Genomic DNA, 8,328 nt, shown 5'->3' with positions numbered 1-8,328 from the left:
CGGTGTACACCAAGGCAGTGTACACCAGGGCAGTGATCAACACCCCATAGCAGTGTACACCAAGGCAGTGTACACCAGGGCAGTGATCAACACCCCATAGCAGTGTACACCAGGGCGGTGATCAACCCCCCCATAGCGGTGTACACCAAGGCAGTGTACACCAGGGCAGTGATCAACCCCCCCATAGCGGTGTACACCAAGGCAGTGTACACCAGGGCAGTGATCAACCCCCCCATAGCGGTGTACACCAAGGCAGTGTACACCAGGGCAGTGATCAACCCCCCCATAGCGGTGTACACCAAGGCAGTGTACACCAGGGCAGTGATCAACCCCCCCATAGCGGTTTACACCAAGGCAGTGTACACCAGGGCAGTGATCAACCCCCCCATAGCGGTGTACACCAAGGCAGTGTACACCAGGGCAGTGATCAACCCCCCCATAGCGGTGTACACCAAGGCAGTGTACACCAGGGCAGTGATCAACCCCCCCATAGCGGTGTACACCAAGGCAGTGTACACCAGGGCAGTGATCAACCCCCCCATAGCGGTGTACACCAAGGCAGTGTACACCAAGGCGGTGATCAACCCCCCCATAGCGATGTACACCAAGGCGGTGATCAACCCCCCCATAGCGATGTACACCAGGGCGGTGATCAACCCCCCCCCCCCATAGCGATGTACACCAGGGCGGTGATCAACCCCCCCCCCCATAGCGATGTACACCAGGGCGGTGATCAACCCCCCCCCCCATAGCGATGTACACCAGGGCGGTGATCAACCCCCCCCCCCCCCATAGCAATGTACACCAAGGCAGTGTACACCAGGGTGGTGATCAACCCCCCCCCCCAAAGCGATGTACACCAAGGCAGTGGTGAACACCAAGGTAGACCAACAAGTAGTTAACATCCTAAAGTTGACCACTGCTGTTCTTATGGAAAATCTGCTCAGCCAAAGCCTCCAAATATTCCTGTCTTCAGTAATAAATTCCCACTAATGTAATTGGACTGTGTGCGAGTATATAATGTTCCTAATACTCTTATGATAAACACTTATCTTTCCCAGCACTGTGCAGGATCGGTCCATGTGTCTTTCATACACACTGGCTGTTCTTGTGACAAGTCCGCTCAGTCAAAGCCTCCAAGTATTCCTGTCTTCAGAAATAAATAATTTTTCAATAAACACTTTTCAAATATTTCAATTCATTTCTATCCATTTTTAAGAAATGCGTTTCCCCAAAAATAAGACTCATTCATTTTGAGCCCAAAAAAGACACTAGATTTTTCCCATACACAATGATCATCTCTTCCTTCTTCTCCACCTCAATTCTTCCTATTTCCTTTCTATCCCTCCCTCCCATCCCTTGTGCAGCAAAACCCTTCCAGCTTTTATCCCTCCCTACCTCATGTAGTATCTTTCTATCCCCCCGGTCCCAATGGCCTCATAATCTATTTAATGTAGCTTGGGCAATGGAGGGATTAAGTGATTTGCCCAGGGGTCATCAGGATCAGCGTGGGTTTGATCCCAAAGCCTCTGGATGCTGAAGCTGTAGCTTTAACCACTGCACTACACTTCTAAAAATTTCCTATTTTAAAAATGCAGCATGGTCCCATTTGAATTGCATGGCTTCCATCTTGTGTATAGTTCGATTCTCAACTCCAAAGTTCTCCTTGACCAATCACTTCCAACCAATTTACCATTTGGGAGTCAGGAAATTCTTACCTGCCATCCTTCCTGTAAAATTTCAGTGATCAGGTAACTCGCATCCTAGGAATCCCTGCAGTACAAAACAAACTAAATATGTAAGTGAGGGAAGGAAGGATGTGTTAGGACTTGAGGGAGCACAAACAGGGTCATGAACTTGGAACACACAATGAAAGGAAAGAGTGAGGGGTGCACAAGCCATAATATGGAAGAATGGAAGGAGTGAGGAAAAGATGATGAAGACAGACAGACACACAAAGAGAGAATTATTGGTCATGGGGGAGAGGAGTGAGGTAGAGATACGAGCGTGGAGAGAAGGGAGAACATACTGGGCCGAGGAAGCCTCCCGCACTTTTTCTTTTTAACTACAGAGGGGGAGGGTATTAATGAAGTGCTAGATTAGCTGTGAAGGGGGGGGGGAAGAGCTTATGGGGCCAGAAACAGAGAGAGAAGGTGGGCAATAGTCTTAAGGGAAAGAAGTTGGACTTGGGATGGTGTGGAGGAAGAGGGAAAGATACTTCAAGGAAAAACTGTTGGGAATAGAAAGGGAGATATGGTGGACCTGGGGAAGGGATGCAGGCAGGGGGAGAGTTGGGATGGGGCATTTGGGAAGAGGAAGGAAGAAAAGTTGGATCCGGGGATGGAAGGGTAGGAGAAATGTTAGGTCTGTGGATGGAAGGCAGAGATACAGCATCAAGGAGGGGGAAGGGAAGAAAAACAGAAGAGCAAAACATTGGACTGTGGGGATAGAGGAGCAGAGTAGAACCCATAGGAGGGCAGGAGGGAAGAGCTGGGATAAGAAGATGCTAGGGGATGGAAAGAAAGATAGGCAGTTACAGCCTGAGGGGAGAGGGAGGGGGATTCTGAAAGTGGTGACCCATGTAGATAAGGTCAAAAGGGAGATGACAAGAAATGAGCAGTGAGTACAGTGGTATTATGGTAATGGGGAGTAGAGATCAGGAAAAAGGAGGCTGGGAAAAGAGTGAGATGGGAAATGGAAGAGCTAGGGATGGAGAAAAGATGGAAAACTGAGGTAGCGGAACATTTAAAAAGGGTGAGAAAGGCAAGATTTGAGTGGAAAGAAGCAAAAAAATAAAGTTAAGAAAGCTGAAAGGGAAAAATACATTGGACATAGGCATAAGGAAAAACAATGGAATGAGAGGAGAAGAGAAAATAAATGGACAGCAGACACTAGAAACAGACTTAGTTAAAGATGGGCAAAATGCAAAAAGAAACTAGGACCGAGATGATGGAAAAACAAAACATCCAGACAAGGTAGAAAAAATTGTTTTAATTTGAATTTAACAACTGGAAATTCTTACCTGCCATCCTTCCTGTAAAATTTCAGTCGACTCCTTTCGGTGATCAGGTAACTCACATTCTAGGAATCCCTGCAGTACAAAAAACAAACAAAATATATAAGTAAGTGAGGGAAATAAGGAAGGAGGATGTGTTGAGACTTAAGGGAGGGAGCACATACAGGATGAAGGAAGGAGGGGCATGAACTTGGGACACAGAATGAAGGGAAAGAGGGAGGGGAGCATGAGCCTTAATATGGAAGAATGGAGGGAGTGAGGGAAAGAGATGCGGGAGAGAATAGAAAGGGAAAGATGGTGCACATGAGATGAAGAGAACTGTTAGGCAGAGAGAAGGGAGGGAGTAGGAGAGGAGTGAGGTAGAGATGCATGGGCACAGAGAGAAGGAGGGGAGAACATACTGGGCTTTCTTTTTTTTTTTTTTTAAATACAGAGGGGGATGGTATTAAAGAAGTGCTAGATTGGGCTGGGGGGAGGTGGAGAGCTTATGGGGCCAAAATATAGAGATGGTGGGTAATAGTCTGAAGGGAGAGAAGTTGGACCTGGGATGGTGTGGAGGAAGAGAGAAAGGAAGAAATGGTGGACCTGGGGAAGGGAGGCCGGCAGGGGGAGAGATGGGATGGGGCAGTTGGGAAGAGAAAGGGAGAAAAGTTGGATCTGGGGATGGAAGGCAGAGAGATGCTAGAAGAAAGAAAGGAACAGGGAGTTATAGCCTGAGGAGAGATGTGACCCATGTGGATGAGGTCAAAAGGGAGATGACAAGATAAGTGAAAGAGCAGCAAGTACAGTGGTATTAATGGGGTAATGGGGAGTAGAAAACAGCAAAAAGGAGGCTGTGAAAAGAGCGAGATGGGAAATGGGAGAGCTAGGGACTGAGATAAGATGGAGAATTGTGAAGTAGCTGAACATTTAAAAAGAAGAAGGGTGAGAAAGAAGGCAATATTTGAGTGGACACAGGCAAAAAATTAAGCTGAAAGGGGAAAAAAATACATTAGAGACAGGCATAAGAAAGAAATGGAATGTTACAAGAGAAGGAGAAAAAAAATGGACTAAACGCAAAAAGAGAAACTGGGACCAAGATGATAGAAAAACAATACATCCAGACAAGCTAGAAAAAATTGTTTTATTTTGAATTTATTAACTGGAATGTTAGCTTTGGGATATGCTAATCACAATTATTTTTGTATTCAGTGGTGTAGTCTTATACAGCTGATTTGGGGGAGGAACTGGAGCCCTAAATTAGTGGATGGGCACCAAAGTTTCTCCCTGCCTTGTGCAATTTATAAATACTTGAGCTAGTGTGGACTCCCAAGCCCTGCCGACTGAAGACATCTTCCTCAGCCAATGGCAATATCCACAAGCTGCTACTGCTTTCATGAAAGCCAAGGTGGAAAAATTTCAGACATAATTTCAATTGTAATCATGGTATTGAAGCCTTAAAAAAATAGAAAAAAAAGAAGATCAATACCCTCATTATTTGCAACATAATATTTTATTGTTAACGCTTCAAACTTTAGTTACTGCAAGAATTCTAATACTGTATTATAATAAATTTCCAATTACATTTCTAAACATTCTTATTGCTTGTCAAGTAGCTATTTAAATCACCACAATATAATCTATAGAATTATATTAACAATATATAAATTTTGATTTAAACTAATGTCTTTATTACTGATTCATAATCATCTTTGTAAATTGAATCCCCTATGTTAGAGGGATCTTTATAATCAAAAGCTAGATCAATCTGGTGCTTCAATTGAAGCACTTAAAAGTATGCTTTTAATTTGTTCTTATTCCTTCACTAGTTAACCTCTTATTCACTAATTAGAACAAACAAATTATATTATAGCAATCTTTATAATCAAAAGCTAGATTAGTATGAGTTACGCTTCAACTTTTAATATACTATCAATTACAAGATCAACTATTTATCAATCAATTATAGTCAGCAATAAAAATCATTGTGTTCACAAAATACAAATTATTTGAAATCACATCTTATTAAAAAAATCTCATTTTCTCTTTGAATTAAAACTGTGCTAATTTTTAATGTGCATATTAAATTTTTTATAACTTTTAAAACCTATGACATTAATAGTACCACATGGCACATAATACAATGAAGCTATTGGCAACGTGATTTTAAGACCGTTTCTTAAATTGCTTTTTCATTTAACTGAAATCATTCTACCGCTTCTAAAGTTACTTTTTTAAATCAGTTAAATCATTGTGGTTGTTTTAATTTAATTCAAGTTATACCTTCCGTGAAGCCTGAAAAAACTGTCGGCCTCGGCAGTGATTCAGCTACTTCCCCCGCGGCTCCCCTTCCGCGCTTTTCCGGGAGAATTGCGCCAGAGACAGACACGAAAAGCGCGGAAGGGGAGCCGCGGGGGAAGTAGCTGAATCACTGCCGAGGCCCACAGTTTCTCCGGGCTTCACGGAAGGTAAAAGACCATCGGACAAGAGAGAAGTCTGGAAACATGCTGGATCACGGCACCGGAACCGGGACCAAAGCCTTGGAACCGGGTCCTGAAAAGATAAGTTCCTGGACCGTGACTCCAAACCCAATAACACCACCCCTCATAGCTTGCACCTGGAAAAACATTATTAAGTCTTTTTTTTACATGGGGGGGGGGGTGTGGGTGTAAAAACAAACAAACAGTGGGCCCCGGGTGTCGTAGACCCTAGGTACGCCACTGAGCGGATCCTAAGCGTGTTAATTCTTAAAATTACCCCTCCAAAAACAAGCATCGTACGGGAAACGCTAAAACAAAGCTTCGGTTTAGGAATACTGAAGGCAACGACTATAGTTAAATTTAAACACAAGTCTTAATCTCCAAGTTCAAAATTTAAACTTTCAAACTCATTCTAACCGCTTACATCTTAAAACAGCATCTAAAAACTTACCCGCTGTAGCGCGGAACCTCTTCCCTCCAAGGTTACAGCATCGCAAAGATTACCGGGCTCAGTCACATCTCCTCACTCCAACGTTGCATTCTCAAAAGTGGCGAATACCGTGAACTTTATACGCTCAGTCATTAGGCTCCGCGTCATCGCTCACCTGATTGCCATATGATCATTTACGCTAGCTTTGGTCATCACCCCTCATAGGGTGGTAGATGTTACGTAAACTTCGTGCGCTGGTGACGTGCCCCGATTAATCGTCCGGTTATAATTCTATCCCGCACAAAGGGAGGACGATTTTATACCTCACAAACGATATTGAACCAAAACAAAATGCTTTAATAAGCGTTTATAAGTAGAATAAGCTTCTTAATGTATGTGGACTATGTTGCAAAATTTAATAACAGCGGGATCTGGACACGTCCTCTGTTGCCCTATAACCCCAACACCTTGACTCCCCCCCCATACTCTCCAAGCATTACCCCACAAACACTCTGACTACAATTGTTGGTAATTAGCCGCAGCTCAATTTATTAATCATAACACTTAACATAATATAATTTCAATTATAACATTAGTTAACATAAACTCCCAGAGCTCCTCCCGAGCTACCCATAGACTTCAGTGCCCTCGACCCTGCCACCCCAGCAAGGGTCAGAGGGGTGGCATGTCCCTCATGCCCCATTATCCGGGTCACCTGACCCACCAGGCACGGCACACCGCCGGCCCACCGCTCATCACCAGATGAGCCCCAATGACCCAGTAGCTCGGGAGATCCGCCCCCGAGCTACTCCCACTACTGGAAAAACATGGGGTGGGTGGGAGGGAAAAACCGGCTCAGGAGGACCCACGACGGTTGAGTCCTCCACAGTCTCCCCTTTTATAAATTCTCCCCCCCCCCCCACCGCGCGCTCCTACTACCGCCAATCAATTTGAAATTGTCCAGCCCTACACAGCCAATCATACCGCCCCTCAAACTCACCGCCCCTCCGACCGCCCCATGCCGATGGGCAACACGCAGGCCTGCCAGCCCCGTGTTATCTTACGCCCATCGACACGGGGGTCTCGGGCTACTCTTTCTGTACACCAAGTTAAATGATCTTGGTATCAATTATATATCCCATGATGAACTTTAAATAAATTATATTTTTCCATCAAATGTGAACTGTTTTGTTCTCATTGCCACAACCTCATTTTTTTAAAAAACAACTTAATTTTGCAGGAACTTGGCTGCTGCTTCTTGGGCCATGCACCATGAGCATAACTTTCCCTTCTATGTCCCATGGCAACCATCTCCTTCTATAAAGCATCTGCCCCCTCCCCTTTCATTTTCCCCTTCCATCATCTTCCACCTATCTCTTCTCCACACCATCTGCCTAGTCTAAGTTAAGGCACTGGTCTTTCACCTGGGGGCTGTTGCGGGAGCAGATTGCTGGGCAGTTTGGACCCCTGGTCTGACCCAGCAGTGCCAATTTCTATGTTCTTATGTTCTCTTCCATCTCTGCATCCCCTTATATAAAGCATCATCCTCTTCTCTCTTTCCATCCAGTATCTGCCCCCTCCCTCCCCATCCCCTTCTATAAAGCATCTGCCCCCCTCGCTCCCTTTCCATCCAGTGTGTTCCTCTCTCTCACCTGACACCCTGCTGCTGAGGTTACAGGTCAGAGTAAACAGCTGATCATATTGAGGTAGCCTGTTTTGCCAGCAGCAGCAGAAGTCGCCAGGGGTGCTGGGGAGATGCTGCTCTTGCTGATGTGGGTCTTCACAATAGTTGTTAATATTCTCTATCTCTTACAGTTAGTGTTCTCTCTCTCTCATAGTGTTAGTATTCTCTCTCTATCTAAGTGTTAATGTTCTCTCTTCTAGTGTTAGTATTCTCTCTCTCTCAGTGTTAGTATTCCGTCTCTTTCAGTGTTAGTGTTGTGTCTCTCTCTCATTGTTAGTGTTCACTCTCTCTCACTGTTAATGTTCTCTCTGTCTCAGTTTCAATGTTCTCTCTCTCTCAGCCTTAGTGTTCTGTCTCTCTCAGCGTTAGAGTTCTGTCTCTCTTAGTATTAGTGTTCAGTCTCTTTCAGTATTTATGTGTTGTCTTTCTCTTAGTGTTAGTGCTCTGTCTCTCTCACTGTTAGTGTTCTCTCTCTCTCAGTGTTAGTATTCTCTCTCTCAGTAATAGTGTTCTCTCTCTCTCAGTTTTCTTGTGTTCTCTCTCTTAGTGTTCAAGTGTTCTCTGTCTCTTAGTGTTAGTGTTCTGTCTCTCACAGTATTCAAGTGTTCTCGCTCTCTCTCAGTATTAGTGTTCTCTTTCTCAGTGTTAGTATTCTGTCTCTCTCAATATTCATGTGTTCTTTCTCTCTTAGTGTTATAAAAAGCCCGAGAGCCTGTCTCGCCGGGCGGCTCTAACGCGG

The 8,328-nt window shown here is 44.6% G+C and overlaps 1 long non-coding RNA gene across 1 annotated transcript; it reads right to left on the bottom strand.

Moving 5' to 3' along the window:
• Positions 1-923: 923 nt before the first annotated feature.
• LOC117369037 lies at positions 924-6,053 on the bottom strand. The gene is made up of 5 exons (XR_004541070.1): positions 5,927-6,053; positions 4,307-4,451; positions 3,023-3,091; positions 1,719-1,773; positions 924-1,150 (listed from the first exon to the last, which is right to left on the bottom strand). It is a non-coding gene; the product is annotated as an uncharacterized LOC117369037 (long non-coding RNA).
• Between the last annotated feature and the right edge of the window lie 2,275 nt (positions 6,054-8,328).

This window comes from Geotrypetes seraphini, chromosome 11, assembly GCF_902459505.1.
Source record: "Geotrypetes seraphini chromosome 11, aGeoSer1.1, whole genome shotgun sequence".
Classification (NCBI taxonomy): domain Eukaryota; kingdom Metazoa; phylum Chordata; class Amphibia; order Gymnophiona; family Dermophiidae; genus Geotrypetes; species Geotrypetes seraphini.
This window is presented reverse-complemented; position numbering and strand designations above follow the sequence as displayed.